The sequence below is a fragment of the Octodon degus genome, unplaced genomic scaffold (genome assembly GCF_000260255.1).
Source record: "Octodon degus isolate 3935 unplaced genomic scaffold, OctDeg1.0 scaffold00240, whole genome shotgun sequence".
NCBI lineage: Eukaryota > Metazoa > Chordata > Mammalia > Rodentia > Octodontidae > Octodon > Octodon degus.
This window is the reverse complement of record NW_004524816.1, coordinates 2,848,405-2,867,187: the sequence shown is the minus strand read 5'-3', so window position 1 is coordinate 2,867,187 and position 18,783 is coordinate 2,848,405. Positions and strand designations below refer to the sequence as shown.

Genomic DNA, 18,783 nt, shown 5'->3' with positions numbered 1-18,783 from the left:
TTCTTCGAAGGACCTGGGGGATTCGGGTCGGCTCGGGCCTGGCACCCCCGGGACTCTGGACTGCCCGCCCGTAGTTGGCGCTCGGCTCCCGGCCGCCCAGCCCGGCGGCTGTGAAGTCTGTTGTGAGTTGCTGTGACAACGGGAGCGGCTGTGAGGGGCTTGCAGACACCTCCCGGTCTCGGCGCGCCCGGCTCTGGGGAGAGAGGAGACCGGGGACAGGAAAATCCTGCGTCCTCCGGCCCCACCCCAGAAGGAGTGGGATGGAGGCTCAACTGTGTAAGAATATATCGTTAGATCCCGCTGTGAGCTGCGCAGTTTCCAACCCCAGCGGTATCAAACTCCTCAACCGAGGAGTCGTGTCAATATTTAGACTTGGACAAGCCAGAAAGTTAGAAGGGAGCGCCGAGCGCACGGGTCTGACTTGGCTTTGCGCGCCTGCACCTGAGTTGCGCCTTTGGAGCCACTGCACTTTTGCTGGGGTGAAGGGGGTCCTGAAGGTTGACAGCCACGAGGCACCCAGGTCTAGGAAACTCCATGCTCTTCAGAAAGCAGGTGCCGAACTGCAAAGTCAATACTGAGTTATTCGTGGTTCCCACTTCTGTGAAAGACCTCTCAGTATCAGCAAATAGTGGAAAGTCAACAGGCTGATAAATGTGTTTACAAGATGCCTGAGAGAAGCAGTGGTTGTTCGAAAATAAACAGAAGTTCTTTTCAGTACAAATAACATCTGCATACTGTTCTGCAGGTGGAGTGGGTGGTAAATTATTATATTAAACAAGGCTTTCTCCCATCCCTGGATTATATTTGGACATACTAATGGAAAAGACTTTAGCCAGAGGATCCGAGTATGAAAGACTGAGAAATCATTAGGAAACAGTAGAATCGTGCGCGGTGCCCTTCTGCACGTGCTCAGTGTTATTTTTCCAGTTTGAAAGTAGTGTGCATTTTAAGTACAGTGGAGATAGAAGCCCAGAACAGTTTGATGTCCTTTGCTTAACAGCACAACTTATTAGTTATACAAATACAACAAGAAAATTTAGAATTGTTTGGACTTTGAGATAGGACTGTACTATCTGAAAACGCTATTTTGGGTGATGCGCACTTTCATGGCTTTGGGTTAGAATAGGCCTGCGGCATTTTCCCTGTTCCCATCCATCAACTCAAAGCCAGATGCTTTTTAATATCATCCCCAAATGCTGACTTTCACAAGTGCTAGGAAATGTTAACCTAGCTATTTCAAGATGTATCTGAACCAAAGAAATGTCATTTTTACACTGGCACTTAGCAAAAGTAAAGCAGATTTTGCCCATTCTTGGGAGCAAGGCACCATGTTGAAAATTATTGTGACTTTTCCAGTGCTCCCGACAAACAGTACTTATAAAGTGTTTCTCTCTTCCACATTGCTAAGCCTAGCTGTGAGCCGAGTGCTCTCTTCTTCACTTCCAGCAAGACAGGTCAGTGTCTTTGTGCAAAGCAGTGACAACAGATGGCTCTCTTTCTGAGGATGCATTTCAGAACAACTGTGAAAGTTAGTGCTTAGAATTTTTGTTATTTTTATGCTCAATTAGGCTCATCACAAGTTCAGTAATAATTATTATTTTATTTACTCTGTGAGTAAAATGGTACCAAAAGGAACCTTCAGTCAGTTTATCCTAGAGCCTGGGGGATGGCTCAGTGGAATAAGTGCTTCCCTGGCAAGTGCAAGGGCCTGAGTTCAATCCCCAGTTCCGCAAAAAATAAATAAAATAAAATATTTTTTTAAAAATCAGTTTATCTTTTTAAGACTTCATTAATTCTGGGACTCAACATGGTACAAGACAGCTGTGGATTCTGGGACTCTGGGTCCACAGGAATTGAGGTTTTACCTTTATTTATTTGAATCTTAGCACTCTGGAGTTGGAAGAAATTTGATACAATGATAGCTGACATGCAGTAAGCATGAGCTAAGATTCAGGTAATGTGCTATTCAGTATTCTGTAAATTCATGTCTTCATTCTGCCTCAAAAAAAAAAAAAAAAAGAAAAGAAAAGTCTGTATGACGTGAAACCATGCTCTTGAACTCCAAACTGCAAGGGAGGGGCTGGAAGTTCAGAGAGTGTTTAATTCTGATGTCTAGTTAGTGGCACAAATAGCATTTTTTAAAAGTCTTCTCTTAGACATAAATTCCTCCTTGGAAATTCTGAATACATAATAGATGCATCCTAACCAAAGTCCTAAAAATTGCCCCTATCTTAAAGTAAAATATTTTCAGTTTACCTTGTAATAGTTATTAGGCCTTCTTAGGGATTTTTATATAGGGGTAATAAAAATGAAATAAGGAACAGGTTACTATAAAAACCATTAGATGCCATCTTTTAATGTACTGATTGCCTCAACTTAAGCTAATAAAAGCTTAATTAGCTAAGAAGTATTTTCAAGCATTTAAGGGTTGTCATTGGCTGTCCCATAAAAGCTCTTCCATCGTGGATCGTTAGTATGGATCACATTCTGTAAGAGCACTGTTGTTGCTGGGGCCACCCCCTGTAGGCCACACCCTTCCCATCAGGCTGCACATCATTAGCTGTGATCATGGCATGCCATAGAAATATCAATATACCAACTAGAAGCCTACAGTTTATTTGAAGCAATGAAATTATACTGTAAATTAGGTAACATTAGAGCCAAAAGAAATCTTGCAATAGCATAGCATCACCACAGAAGGTCTGTAATAACAATCACATCATTGCAGTCAGTCACTTGTTTGCTTTTTGAACCTCAGAAGGCTTTGTTTAATGTGCGTGACTTAGCTCTTTAGAAATGGCTAACGATAGTTGAAATTTTGCTCTATTTGCTTGGTAAATTTACTTGTAGAAAGCTGTAATTTTTTAAACCTTTCTCTTGGCTTTTCCTTTAGAAAAGAAACAGTTCAATCTCTTTATACGAAGACCTCCCTTTGACTTCACATAATTGAGTGTGCACAATATGAGTCATTTGAATTTGGTCCTATGTTCACCTTCTCTTTTCCAGTAGGCTTCCCTCCAACCTCACATCACCAAAACTAGGAAAGGAAAAGGAAAAACAAATCACAAAAATGTGGAGGCAGGTAGTGAGGGAGTGCATAATCATGGGGAGCTGGTGAGGTGAGAGGCAGCCAGTTAGACAGGACGTTTACAGAGTGGTTAGCTGTTTGTCCTTTTCTGTTTATAAGCAAAGCTTCTGTCTCCTCTTCCTAGAACCTTCTGTTTTGTATGTGCACAGGACAGAAGTTGGGAAGTAAACCTACCGAAAGGGAAGGGTAGGCTTGACATCCGTTCTTTCCAGATGTCTGGGACTTTCCTGTCCTTGAATATTTACCCCAATTTCCACATGAAATACATGAGCTTGCCTCACATCGGGTTTTACTCGCTAGTAGGTGAGTTCCAAGTTTTACAAAGGAAGAGTTGCTGGTAGAGCTAGGAGAAAGCAATCACCTTTTTCTGTTTTGCAGCTGAGTTTACTTATTGCAGAGAGACAGGTTCGTAGCCGCTCCCAGTAGCTGTGAGGGTATGGTCTCAGGCTTTACTCCAAGACGGCTTGGGAGGGATCGGAGAATGGCCACTGTGTTTGGAGGAAAAGGGCTGTGGTGTCTCAACAACCTGGAAGATAAGTGAAGTTTTGCCTAGTACCCACGGTATCTGAATACCACAGAATGTCTCTATCGTCCATTTCTGGATTCGCCTTTGCATTGTTAGCCATCTGTGGCTCAAACCCCTAATGACCCTGCAGTAATAACAACCAACACTTCTTATTCTGCTCTGGGTGCCAGACACTTTGTGACATTACAACTAATATTCATTATCAGTTACAGTTGTACAGAAGCAAACAGAGCTCAGGTTAAGCTAAAGAGCTAATAGGGAACAGAGCTTGCATTTGCGCCCAAGTCAGTCTAAAAACTTGAATGTTCATTTCATTTGTGTGTGTGTGTGTGTGTGTTCGTGTGTTCTAAATAAACTCTCAGAAAAGCACACACGTTAAAACAGTTCATGTCAGATTACACCTGCAGATGACAAGGACAGAAATTCAATAATCTGTGGATATGTTTTTTGGAGATGTATACAGGGCAGTCTTGCCCTGGACAAATGTGTACAATCTTAAGATCATTTCTAATATATTTTGATGAAATTCAGCGTTAAAAAGTTGAGTGATGGAGCTAGGAAGGGCCTTAGTGGTAGCTGGTTCAACCTTGTGTAGGTAATAAAATACTGGAACCCAGGGGACCATGTAACTGGCTTACTCTCATAGTTAATAACTGACATCACCTGAACTGAACCCAGGTTTCCAAATCCCAGCCAGGGCTCCATTCTGTTATATAACACTCTCTGAAGAGTGCCAAGTCTCCTAACCCTTCCAAATGAGCCACACTTGCAACTAGTACGGTACCAGAAGTGTATCCAGAAAGGTTTGAGAAGAGGGCTCCAGCAGTGTGAAGGTATTCTATGAGGAGAACTTCACTTACCTTCACCAGTGAAAAGATAGGACAATCCTTTTCTACAGACTACACTCTGGCCCCTCCTCAGCTGTCTCAGTGTGGCCTGCTGGGACCTTTCTCATATTGTTTGAGCTCTCTGCTTTTTATTAGCTGTGTACCTTGGGTCAGCTACATCTTTTGACCTCCCTTCCCTCATCTGTAAGTGGAAAGAGTATTGCCTCCTTCTAAAGGTTGTGAAGTTATGAAATGACCTTCCAAGCACATAACAGATGCTCAGTGAAGGTTAGTTCTTTATTAGCCTTCTCAGAGTATCTCAAAAGAAAAATTTTTAACATGTTTGGGTCGTTAGAACATGTGACCGTGGAGTCAGGGGTTCTGCTGTTGGAGGGATGCTCTGGGTACCAGCAGCCCAGCATAATTCCCTTGGCTTGCCCCGCCCTCCAGGCAGCCAGGGCTTGCTTCAGCTGCTCTGTGGCTTTGGTTTTGCACTCAGCCCCTCGTGGAGGTCTGTGCCTCTCCCTTTCTTCAGGACGCTGCTGAAGCACCACAACATGCTTTGCACACAGACCTTTACATTTCAAAGCAGCTGTCATCATTTTCTATCAAATACCTGAGAATATTATTGCTAGTACCAAACTCTTGCTTTCTGTTTCACAGCACGTGAGATAGATTTGTTCCCTTTATTTTGATGAACTGCAGTATTGAGTGCTGGGGCATGTTGGGTGGCCTTTGTGTCCACTGTTGCTGCCTGATGGTGATTGGAAAAGCACGAACACCAGTTTCCCCCGTGCACCCTCAGCCCTCAATTGCTGCCCTGGCCTTGATGACTCCTCCGGGCGCGTTTCCCCACACTCCACTCCCCAGCTGCTGCACACAGTCATGTGGCTCTCACTCCCCTGCTTTGGACTTTTGGCATGAGTCTTGGCAGCGCTTCCCGTTTGCTGTATACAGAGCAAAGCTGCTGTTGCCCTGGGTCTTTTCCTTACTTGCACCTGTTTTTTCTTTCCATTAATAATGAGAAGCTTTGAATAGACTTTATTCTTCTGCTGGCACAGCTTCCTCTTAAGGTTTGGCACATGCATAAGACACGTGTCCAGGGCCAGCCAGGGAGCTCAGCAGGCTAAAGTGCCTGCTTAGGCAGATGCAGTGGCCAGGGGTTCCATCCCCGGGCCTGCGGTTCTGGCCCCTCCCCAGAGCACACCGAGATGTCAGTTGAGACTGGGCGTGGTGGTGTGTGCCTGTAATCCCAGCGCTTGGGAGGCTGAAAACAGGAGGATCACTACCAGTCCGATCTGTGTAGTGAGACCCTGTAGACTCTGTACTAAAGACATTAAAAAAAGAAAAGCCACATGTCCGTTGCTTTGAGTTTAGGGTACCCACTGTGTGTTCTCCTCAGCACTGTGAAGTAGCTGAATTCAGCTAGATGCACAGAATGCATTAATTGCTAGGCAGTCCCTAACCTTCTTACTAATCTTAAGTAGGTTCTATGTAAGTTTCAGTTCTTGCCAAGAGCTTAATTATTTTTAAAATAGTGTTTAAACATTATTAACATGCCTCTAAGAATGAAAAACAGATGCTGCTCTAGGAGTTCGGAAGTGAGGCCCGAGGCTGGGGTTTCTAGCGAGCTCACGTTGACCCAAGTGCTGCTGAGTGGAGCTCTGTCCTGTCACTGGACCTGCTGCTGCAGCTAACTCTAGGTAGGCCGTGACTGGACTCCTACTCTGTGTTGTTTGCTCATTTCTTAAACCATCACAGAGCAACAGGAGTCATAAATAGCCAGTGGTGTGCTGGCAAGTTAGGAAGAAAAAGCATACATATACCCACATAAATATGTTAATTCTAAATGCCACTAGGGGAAATTCAGTGGTACAGTGCATGCTACACAGGGCCCTGGGTTCAGTTCCCACCCTCTAGATAGATAAATGCTGCCAATTTAATGGTTGGATAGCACCAAATTTACAAAGAATAATGAAATATGAAATATTCCGTATTATAAATTTCACACTGCCAGCACAGAATGCTTTTGTTGGTTTTTGCCAAACTCTTCTATTCGCAGCCGACATAGAGCTCCATTAGCCAGACCATAGTTCCCATGTAAGTGCTGGCTGGTGTTTTCCTTTCTGTTGATAAATAGTACAGAAGTGAAGCAATGAAGACATCTGTCAGAGTTCTACCTATTCATCAATGACCTGAATGAATTCTTACTGAAATGCAGGGCAGTTTTAGCATTCCAGGGAGATAGTTCCTCAAAGGTAGTATTCACAGGGTGATGGCTACACATAATACACTTTACAAATTTATTCATTTTTGTTATCAAAATTTTAAGTTTTTTTTCCTTAATTCTAGATGATCAACAGAGACATAAAACAGGCCCTGTTTTGTAGTAGTGCCCAGTTTCTGTGGCATAAATAATCCTTCGGTGACAATCTTAAATGGCTGCTGTGACTGCACAAAACGTCTCTGGCATGGGCACCACACAGGGACAATTGGCACAAAATCTCAAAAGTGTAGATTATAATAAAACGTGAAAGAATTCAAAAATAATAACTTTTGAGTATTCATTGCCTTTGTTTTTAGTATAATTTAATTGTAAGCATATAATTTAATTTTAATATTGATACTATTTTAATGGACTTGCTAAGCTCTTGAAAGTTCACCACTTTGTCCTTGCAGGGTGTGGGCTGGTGCGAGCGCAGCAGAGGATGCAGACCTGGGGGCAGTGAGTCGCAGCCTTGGGGCCCACTTACAGACTGTGCTCTGCACTGGGGCTCAGGCACCTGAATTTAGGACATTGTTATTGAAGGAATATTATATAAAGAGGAGGGCCGGCCAAATAGCTCAGTGGACTAAAGCACCTGCAAGCAGGCGCAGAGGCCGGGGGTTTGATCCCTGGGGTGCGCTGATACGGCAATTGAGACTGGGCGTGGTGGCGCGCCTGTAATCCCAGTTTTTGGGGGGCTGTAAACAGGTGGATCACTATGAGTCCAATCTAGTAGTGAGACCCTGAACACCCTGTAGACCCTTCCCTAAAAATACAAAAGAAAAGTGGAAATATGCTAGCCATAAGTATGTACAACAGTTTTTACAAGCTGTACATGTCCCTATAGCTAGCGCACACATACACACAGAAGTGACAACAAAAGCACAACCTGACCAGCACCAAGAAGCCCTCCCATAGCCCATGCCCATCATCTGAACCCAACCATGCCTTCACTTCTACCATAGATGAGCTTTTCCCTTTTTGGGACTTTGAAACATGCAACTATACCCTGTTACTCTTTGCCGTATGGCTTCTTGCCCTTAATGTTGTCTTTGTAAGATTCGTTCACAGTGTATGTGCAGGGTCTGGAATTCCATGGCATGAGTAGCCCTCAGTTCATTTTTTATTAATCCACTCTGCTGTCAGTGAGTTTTTTGTCGTATCTGAGCATTGTGAGTAGAGTTGCCAGGATCGTCCAGGCACAGACACTAGTATGACTTATTACGAAACAACCCCCACAGAGATTCCAGGAAGCAGCTGACCTCATGGCTGCCTCCTCTCACCTCGCTTCCTCTGTTGGCCTTCTCATGCATCATTCAGCAGGACAGAGGCCGCCCATTCCATCGCGTGCGTTTGCGTTTCACTTCGCAATTCCTGGTTTTCCTGACTCTTCAGTACAGGATCCCACTTTCCCCTTTATCAGGGTACCTGCATGTACACAGCCTAGAGAGGGGTGAGATCTGGCTTCATACCAGCGAACAGGGGTGGGGCATGGAGAAGATATATATATATATATATATATATATATATAGTATTTTAGGGAAGAGTCTACAGGGTGTTCAGGGTCTCACTAGATCGGACTCAGTGATCCACCTGTTTACAGCCTCCCAAGAGCTGGGATTACAGGTGCACACCACCATGCCCAATCTCAATTGCTGTCTCACAGCGCCCCAGGGAGGGAGCTGGAACGGCAGGCCTGGGGATCAAACCCCCGGCCCTTGTGCTTGCCAGGCAAGCACTTATTCCACTGAGCTATCTCCCCCACCCAGATATTTTGCACACAGAACCAAAGGCTGAATTTACAGCTGCTTATTAAGAGCCCTGGAGAGAGGCATTAAGTAAGGAGAATGGCTTTCCTTCTTGTATATCAGGTAGAGAGCAACACTGAGCTTTTAGAATCTTTCATATTCTCATATTTAAGCCATTTAAATACTCAGGGCTCTCTTCTAACCATAAGCTAAAGTTCCTCAGAGTTCTGTGACTTGGTCTGGAAAGATTAGCAAATCTTTTACCATTAGCTTGTGAAGTCAGAATATTCTGAGTTTATAGTCTAATTTGGAAAAAAGTTTTTTCATTTGCCTGAATCAGAGCGTAACCTAATCCTAACTGGCATAATATAGTGTCATGAATATTTAAGTACACTGGCTTGGATGTCACCATGTCTGGAGATACCACAGTCAGCAGTCTCTGGTGTACATAGTTAACTTACTGGCATCCTTGGTGTCATGGTTGATGTCTAGTTGTCCCCCCCAAACCCTCATGCGGTCATAGGGTGGGGACTTCTAGAGTTTGAGATTAACTCATCATCCACTGGAATTACGGGTCTTAGTACTACTGGGATAATAGGTGTGAGTGCTCCACCCAGCCTGAATGTAGTATAAGAGAGACAGAGAGGCAGACTGTCTCCGTTGTCCTTGCTGCTGCTGTTCCTTCATTTGTTCTTCCTTGCTCTTTGCCACCGCCATGAACTGCTGCCCTCTGACCTGTGCCACTGCCTTGGAGCCAGCCAAGTATGGAGTGATACCTCCAGTAACTGAGCTAAATAAACCTTTCCTTCCTTCATTTTGGGTGTCGGGTGTTTTGTCCCAGCAACGAGAGTAACTGAGATACTTAGAAATGCTTTCCATGGACGGCCCTAACTAGCTACACTTTTCCCATTGGCACCTACACAGCCATCTCTCTTGGCAGTGGCTGTTTCGTACAGGTACTTACAATTGTTCTCTCTCTTAAAGAATTGACCGATATTTAAATTATTAATTTATGATGATTTCAGATCCAGGCCCTAGTTCACCTACATGACAACTATAAGAATTCCAAAATCATTCTTTTTTACCTTAAGAAATATATTGAATTCACAGTAATGTCTACAGATCACAAGTTTGCATTTTTGCAAACTTTACCTGGCTCTATCGCTAGCAGTTAGGCCAGTAGCCAGAAGCCCACCAGCTCCGTGCTTCTGGGTGCCACTGCACTGCACCGGCAGTGTGTTGGAAGCACTCTACGTTCTGTGCCCAAGGGTGGGTCCTTCATTTGCAGAATTGGATTTTTCACTGAACCATTACTTTATTTGAGCCAATGACTGCCAGCTTTGGTTGCAGTGTCACTCACACAGCTGAAAACGTGTGGATGTCTGTCCTTGCAAGTAAAGGTTCTGCTGGTCAATTTATGCATGTGTGTATATCCATATTTGCGTGTTTGTGATTTTCAGGTGCACAAATACGTATGTGGCGTTCATACCAAAGTATTTTGAACTACTTTCTTTTTAATGAATGTAAAGCTGAATTATACTGCATTATTGATCTAAGCCCAAGATATCTTAACTACAATTGATTTCCACAGAGTATTTTCTGTTACTGTTTCCATTTCTTAAAAGTGTTCATTTCAGTTACCACAAGTATTTTCTTTGAATACTCAGAATTTCAAAGCCAAGAATTTTTGCCTTTCTGCTTAAAATAGAATTGTATACATTTGTCTTGGCATCTTCAGATGTGTCTTTATTTAGTTTAAGATCTGCATCCAATGTTGAGCATCTGTTAGACTCCTATGACTTTTGGGTGGTTTTTTGTTTTGTTTTGTTTTGAAAGCTTAAGTCCAAAAAAAAAAAAAAAAAACAGGGTTAGTAGGCTTAGCATGCTTTCTAAATGTATGGTTTTGAAAAACAATTTACACGTCATCAAATTCATTTATTATTGGGTTGTGTGGGTATATTCTTTGTAGAATTAATAATGGTTATACTTGTGTGTGCCGTTTTTTAAAAACTGAACTATTTTCATGCCACAGCAGTAATACACCTAAGAATGTTATTTAATCATTAAAAGTAATGAAGTATTGCTATATGCTACACCATAGATGAACTTGAAAATATGCTCAGGGGAAAAAGACAAACACAGAAGGCTACAGAGTAGCTGACTCCGTGTTTAGGAAGCCTTCTAAATACACAGCCCATAGACAGCAGATTTGTGGTTGCCAGAGGTGGGAGAAGAGGGGTGGGGGAGCGACGGCCGAGGCCTCGCAGTTTCTTTTTGAGAATGTGGAAGTGTTCTGGAATCTCGTCGTGAGGACTGGTGCCCAACTCTGGGAATACAAGGAAGAAGAAAACAGACTTAGAACTGTGCACTCGGAATGAGTGAGTTTTGTCCCAGCTTTTTTGTTTGTTTGTTTGTTTGTTTGTTTGTTTTAAATGTCATACATGTACATTAGAGCAAAGTTGAAAACTGAAGAAGGAAAGTGCGTTCTTGCCTCCTACTTAGCAACAGTTACTGCCGGCTGCTTCCCGTACTCCCTCCGTTTGCCTGAAGTGGGCACCTACTAATCCCCAGTCTTCCTCTCCCTTCCTAGAAAGGGTGCAGCTCAAGAATGATGCTTTTAGCGGGAGGCAGGGAGTCATGGGTGAAGGTACAAGCAGAGCAGAGAGCAGTGGCCAGGTCAGCCCAGTGGGGAGGGCCGAGAGAGCCACAGGAGCCAGCGCTGGAGCCCGGGTGGCAGAGTGCTTGCCACCGAGGGCAGACTCCTGGGGGACTGCTGTGGAGTGGCTTTCCAGGAGCTTCGCCGCAGGATGCCCCATGAGTTATGGAAACCCCGCCTCGCTGTTCTTAAGCAGCCACTCTGTTTCCTTGACTTTCAGAGAAGTCACGTCTGTGTTTCTGTCAGCGGGCCCCTGTGTGAGAGGATAATAAGGTCCAGCTTCTTCAGACCACTGCTCTGCACTTTCCCGAGTGTTTCTCTGCATTACTGCAAATTCCTGGAAAGTGTGATTTTAGTGGTGGTCTGAATCCATCAGACGTACTGAGTATTCTCAGTGCCTGAACTAGTTTACAAGCATGGCGTAATTTAACCTTCACAACAACCCACTGAAGGAGATAGCTGCGCCCATTTTACAGATAAAGAAGTAGAGGCTTAGACCAACTGTTGCACCCACTTGGCATAGATTTAGGCCATTCTGTGATAGACATGTTTGCCTCTAAACACTTCACAGTTGCTGTTTCCTTAAATGACTACATATATCAAAAAGTATTTTTTTAAGGGCTAAGAGTTTTAGTTGTCATAAGCCTTGTTCTCATTTTTTTCATTAACTTGTTTGTGGCTTGAGATGTGACTTGGCCCAGTGCGTGCTTTGGAGGACATTCACCCTTGTGTCCAGTGTGTGGCCAGCTTTTGCAAATGTACAAGGCACGCGTAAGAGAAAGGCCAGTCTTCTTAAGGTTTAAAAATGTGTGGCATGTCTATTAATCCAACCTCGTGGTGGCGTATCTATGAATTCAGTCCTCCGTGTACTGTTTATTCTCATTTTCTTACTCTGGCATTGATATATTCTGATTTTTCAGCCCATATGTTTCAGCTTCTAGTTTAGTTTTGCTTCAGGGCGGGGTTTCACCGTGTAAGTCAGGCTGGCCTTGAGCTCACTGTGGGCTCACTGTATAGCCCCTGCTGGCCTCAGGCCCGCGCTGGCATGACAGGCATGCGCCACAGACAGAGCCGGGAGTGGTGGCGCTCCTCATGCTTACCACATGCCTTTCGTCACATCCCAACCCCACTTCTCCCATCTCCGGCAGCCACTAACCTGCCCTCTATAGGCTGCATATTCCACAGGCTTTATAAACATGGAGTCAGCTATTTTGTGGTCGTCTGTGTTTGTCTTCTTCCTCTGATCATAGTATTTTCAGGTTCATCCATGGGGTAGCATAGCATATGTCAGTACTTCATTACTAGTTAGGCAGTAGTCAGGAATGTCATCGGATGTTCCCGTTTGCTCTTAGGACTTGCCCCACCCCACACTATCTCCACAGGAACAGTTGCTCTGAGTGTCCATCTGAGAGGCAGCCAGGTGTGCAGCGCAGGCCACTGGTCTCAGCTCCTCAGGAACCTGGGCTGAGAGGCTCAAGCTTAGCACCTTAGATTTAAAGAGGGCAGATCCCTGGCTTGGTGGCAGACCCCTTTCCCTGTATGCATGAGTCGCACTCTGGGTCTGATCCCAAGTACTACACCAAACAAATGAAAAACCTGCGAAGACTCGGTTGTGCAGGCTAAGGGACTCAAATGCAGTGCAGAGGGGCTCTCCACACTCTGTTCTCTGTGCCTGGGGGTCAGTGGGTCACTCCAGGAGATGAAAGCGCACCCCTTTCAAAGGCTCCCTCAGGCCCCCGCTCTCCTCCCAAGCGAGGCTCCTAGGTATCTGTGGTGAAGAATGACCAGGACCATTTCCTGGGCCAGTTCTTTCCCCTTTGAAAGTGACACTCTGGTCTTTGGTGCTGAGGAAGTGAATCTGACAGAAATCTCTGAAATTTCTGATGAATGATCACTACTACGTACCATGGGCTGCTGCTACTGTTGTGGAATTTTCTAACTGACCAGGATCAGTCTGCTGTCAGGGAGATGGCGGCTGGAGGGGGGGCGCATCCAAGTCATCTGTCCTGCCTTGAAGTCCATCCAATTGGATTTTGTGACATGGCTCCTTTAGATGTATAGTAAACTCCTTGGGGCTTATTTCCTGTCAGTTATAAACCATTCTCCATTGGTAGTTTGTTCATGTGCCTCCTCTTTTTTTTCTAGCTAAGTGGTGACTCACTGAAATGACTTGGGAATCACTTAAATCAGAATGGTAAAAGTCTAAAAGTACACAAGAGCTTTCTGGTACCTTTATGTGCAAATATTAAGATTCACAAATTGCTTCTAGGTACTAGAGTATAGTAAGTGATCACACCCTCTTAATTCTCTAAATCCAGTAGGACCCTGAGCCTCTCTCCTTGCACTGCTCCCTGCCCCCACCTTCCCGCTGGTGGGCAGGCCTCCTCCCTGGCCCTGGCGGTTCCCATGGTTACTGATGCTCTTCTTGCTGGGGGCTTCAGCTGGTGTGGTGATGGCTGGTGTGGAGAGCAGGCTCTCAGGAAGGACCTAACAGACAGCTCTGCTCAGGGACTTCCTCTCAGCAGCCCCAAGCATGGCCACACACCGCAGCCGTTGAGACCTCAGGGCCTAATGCTCAGTCCCCAGGGAGGCTGTGCACCGTCTGGTGGCGCTGGCACAAGGCTCCCTAAGGAAGGTGAAGCGGCTGCACTTTCCTATTTCTTTTTTTAAATTCATTTCTTTAAAAAAAAATAATAATTTTACTGAGAAACAAATAACAGTGAGACAGTTTCAAAACTGATTAGTAGGACAGTTTCAATACTTAATACATTTCATATTGTCTTAGTGGTTATTCATTTTACAAGATGCAGACATGATATCCTATCCACAAGCACTATTAGAACAAATCTATTCTTTGAATTAAGAGAATGCAGCTGTATATCTATCCTATTTTGAGTATACAGATACAAAATGTTGGTTCATTTGTATCCCCCTTTTTTGTTTCGTTTTGTGAGAGAAGGGCATTCCATTGTGATTTAAATATTGTAAGTGTGTGAATTCAGCAAAATATTCCAATATAGTCCAGTTGTCCATAATAGTAGTGGGTTTTCCATAAGACTGGCAGTGTCAGAAGTTGACGAGCCTTTCACAGCTCAGCATATTAATATGGCTTTACTTTTTCTACTTCGTTTTTATACTTTTCTGCTGGATGGTTAAGACCAAGATAAAGCAAGACCTATATAACAAGAAATGTAACTTTTGTATCTGACAAGGTCAGTCAGATTCCCGCAGGGTTTACCCTGAAACCCTGTAGGCAGTTTGTGGATGCACGTCCAATTTCTTTCCTCACTGTAGTTAAAGCTGCGTCTGGGTGAAGCCCTATGAAAGTATTTGAGGATGTAAAGCTGAGTGCATATCTGTTGTCAGAAATTCATAAGCTTGGGGCTGGGGAGATGGCTCAGTAGAATAAGCGCTTCCCTGACAAGTGCAAGGGCCTGAGTTCAATTCCCGGTTCCGCCAAAAAAAAAAAAAAAGAAATTCATAAGCTTGATGAGGTAGACGCAAAATACATGGAAATGTAATTGCCTTTAAACAGCATTTGATAAACGCCCTAGGAGATGGCAAGAGGGGTGTTTTAAGTGCATCTTCTTCCACAGTGAGACTTACCTCGGGTCTGGCTCTCCATTCTGCCAGATCCACCTAGGCTGGAGCCGGCACTGTCCTTTCCGTCCTGGGGAGCTTGGCAGCATCCCAGCTGGTGCTCGTACCTCGCCCGCTCACTCCCACTGTGCGTTCTCCATGCAGAGTCCTGCTGAGGTGAGTGACCCTCTACACGCATGTCAGCGCCTGTCGCTCCCCTGCCTCAGCTTCCGTGGCTCCTCACCGCACTTGGAATAAAGTCCCGGCTTGCAACCCTGCACGCAGGCCGCTGTGTGCTGGCCCTGCCTGCCTGTCTGCCTGTTCCCTGCACCAGGTCCCCTTGTCACTAGGCCCTTCTTATTTGGGGAGCGGAAAATGGGCACCCTCACAGAGGAACGAACCTCCTTCACTGTGTGGGCCTCTTCTCCAGTGATTTTTCTCACATTGTATTGTAACTTTTTATTTTTTAGACAATTTATCAGATTTGTAAATGTACTTTTGTCTCTTTGGGTATTTTTTTCTCTCCCCCAGCTCGAAGCCCACAAGGGCAAGCCCTACGCCTGGCCTCCTTGCTGCTAGACGGCTGACAGGCCTGGCATTCAGTAGGTGCACAGCATGAATTACTCTGCCTGAGTCCCAAGAAGGAGAAAAACTCCAGGCTGTAGAGAAGGGAAGGCAAGGGACAATTTGAGCAAAAGACATGGCCTAAGCAAGCATGTTAGGGAGGTCACGTGGCATGCTTGGAGAAGGAAAAGTACCAGCGTGTCGGGTTATAGCACAGAGTTCACCACGGATGGTTTTGAAATGTACCCTGGGATGTCTGTACATCATTTAGGTTTTTGAGCTGTCCTTGATTTTTTTTCAATTAGGGCAGTGTTTATTAGAGGCAATAGAGGTGGGAAGAAACATTTTCTATTCCTGGCTCACCTCCCCCACTGACTTTAAAAAGCAAAGAGCCTGACCTTGGGTAGATACTGTTATCACAGGGCTGGCTCTGGAGAGGATCGACAGGGATGTGTGAGGGACGTGCTTGGTCGTGGAGGAGAAGTGGCCTTGTGTTGTCGGCCTCTGTCCTCTACCGCGCCCTTTCTTTCACTTTTCTTTTCTCTGGTTTTTCAATCAAAAGTTACAAATATTGTAGATTGATATGATGTATTCTTATACAATAGAAGCTTTTCCTGTTTCTGTGCACTTGTGAGTTTGGGAGGCTCTTCCCCACCTCTGGACTCTGTGTCCGCTCCAGCTGAGATGTTTCTTTTATGTAGAAAACAGCTCCGACCTGCCCGTGGCTAGTGGGGAGGAGCACAGGGCGAGGAAGTCTGTGCTGCAGAAAGTTGGCTGCGGGCTGTGGCTGTCATGTAACGCTTAACATTCCCCTTTTGTTTCTGTCAATAATGTAAAATTCTCATTTTTCTTTTAGCACTAACTCTTCAGATGCTGTCAGGTTTGTTCCACTGGTACTTTTTAATGACCAAACTGAATTATTTCTTACACTGGAACAAGAAAATGTAGTGGCTGTGCAGTAGCACACCAGACCGTCCAGGAAGATCTAAATAGAGCTGTACACAAAGGCTTCTTCATGGACTGAGGATCTCTGTCTTTAAGGAGTTCTTGCTATCCTGTGATGGAAGTGGCAAATATAACCTGTGACACACAAGGGGTGGTAAGGGGTGGCGTGTTTAACTGATGGTGATTTGCAGGACTTGGTGGACTCTCTTAGAGAAGTCAACAGAGTTCCCTGTGCACCTGCCCTCGTTTTGGGTTTTCTAGTGGTACAGGAGTCATGGGGCTCACCTAGATCCCCCGAGTGGCCTTACACTGGAATGCACCTGTCAGGAGCCAGCAAACACATCATGGGTTTCATTGGCTGTGGTGCACCTGACTGTGGCATTAGGGGACCTGGCCTTGAAAGGTCACGGAGCCGCAGGGTGAGGTAGAGGATGAGCCCCGCACTTCCTGGGAGCCTATTTCAAAAGAGAGACACCGAATGCCACAAAGGCCATGAACCCAAGGGCTGAAGGTGGGAGTGGGCTGCCTCCCCTGGAGAGGAAATGATTTAGAGGAAACCAAGCGGCTGAGGTCACATTTGGCAGTGTCATTGTCTTGCCCATGGTTAGCCCTAGGAGGAGTCACGGTAGATGACAGGACCTCCTGAGAAGGGGCAGTCAGAGAAGGCTGCATAGCCCACAGTGTCTACACACATGTATCTTAAACACATTGGCACCTAGCTCTACCTCCCGAAATGTTTGATATCACGTAGTGCATTGGAGGGCCACTGGGGAGATGGGGCCACCTAGAAACAAGGATTAGCTTCCCCATTGCAATTCAGAGGAACAGAGGAAAAGCAAGTTAGTGGGGGGAAGGTAGCTAGGGTTGGGGGCAAGCAAGAAATAGCAGGGTTGATTAGATGTGTGGAACAGCGCTGAAGTAACTGGCAGCACTTACAATTACAGGGAGGGACTTTGTGCTGCGGAAGGGTACTGTTACACTCTCCCATTGCTGTTGTAACAAGTTATCAAATGTATTTAAAAAGTATAAATTTATTAACTTGCAGTTCTGGAGACCAGAACAGGTATGAGCTGGGCCTTGGTGAGCTGAAAGCATCGCACACTGGGTTTCTCCTGGCAACACTCAGAAGCGTCTCTGTCCTTACCTTCTCTAGCTGCCAGGGGTGACCTGCACTTCTTAATTGGTGGCCTTTTCTCCTTCTTCAAAGCCAGCATCCTCTTTCTGACTTCCATCCTGTCTCTGAAGGACCCCATGATTACCATGGGCACTCCCTAATTTAAGGCACTCTCTTATATTAAAGTCAGCTGACTAGCAACTATAAGTCCCTCCGCAGATCTGTCTTACCCTGTGCCGTGGAGCAGAGCACGCCCATAGGTGCCAGGGATTAGGAGCTGCCCTCAGAGCGCTGTTCTTCTGCCAACTTCCAGAACAGTGCGAGAAGTTGAACATGATTAGCACAGAGAAGAGCTGACCCATCAGCCCTTGGCGGAAAAGATTATCCTCCAAGGAGGGCTTAGCATCTGACAATTTTTTTAAAAAAAATGGGGAATTAAGGTTTTAAAGATTTTTCCTAAGGTATAATGGGTGTGTTTGCATTCATTACTGCCTTAAAACCAACCTTGATGTCTGCAAACAACAGTGGTATCCTCTGGTTCGTAAGAGCCCCTGGTTCAGTACATCTGGCTTACCTGGGCTCCTTCACAAAGCTACATTCAGCTGGAGGGTGGTGAGACCCAGAGAGCGGGCTGGCCTCCCCAGCGTGGATTCTCATCCTGTGCTAGATGAGGGCCCCTCCTCACATGGTGGCCTCGGCAGCTGGCCCGCAGCAGGAACGCGGACCACAGGGCCTCTGGAAGCCCGCTGTCCAGGCTGCGCATGTACCTCTGCCAGCACATGCTTCTGGCCAGCATCAGCAGGGCTTGCCCCCAAGTACAGGGGGAAGAATTCACAGCCAGAGGCGGGGGAGGCGACTGCAGTGATCTTGTTCCATCCAGCACCGGCTATCAACAAGTAGTTTCACTCTGAGGATAGGATTTTGCAATCTATTTGAGAAGTAAAATGTTTCTGGGGGACAGCACCATCTAAATAGCACCCCGAGGATGAATGGTTGGAGTAGAGTGGTGACAGTCACTGGCTGAGAAGAAGCAAAGACACGGTGAGGCAAGGCTGAGGGCCCAACATCTCAAGGACACCAGAAGAACACTGGGCTGGGGGTAAGCAGAGAGGAGAGGCCTGAGGTCCTGTAGATGACTGGAATAACGTTAGGGAGGAACAAGAAAATCAAACCGAGAACGTGGTTCTCTGGACAGTGAAGATCGGAATCATGTGTGTCTTGTGAACAGCCTGGGGCAGTGAACCCTGGTGCTCAGAGTGGCACGCCCCCGTACCACGCCCCCAAGCCTTTTCCTGTCGACTGCTGGTCAGTTTGTGATAAACTTAACCACTTCCAGCCAGTATGCAGGAGGGCCTCAGGTGCATTTAACTCAGTCTCCATGCTGAGCATTTGTTCCAGTATGTAAGGAAGTTGAGATCGGTATTGAGTAAGAACGGCGCTGCCTTAGACTACCAGCGTGCCTTCTGCATG

The 18,783-nt window shown here is 45.6% G+C and overlaps 1 protein-coding gene across 2 annotated transcripts in view; it reads left to right on the top strand.

The window, feature by feature from the left end:
- Rhobtb1 (Rho related BTB domain containing 1) overlaps nt 1-18,783 on the top strand; it is a 60,272-nt gene that overhangs the window by 891 nt on the left and 40,598 nt on the right. The window lies entirely within an intron of this gene.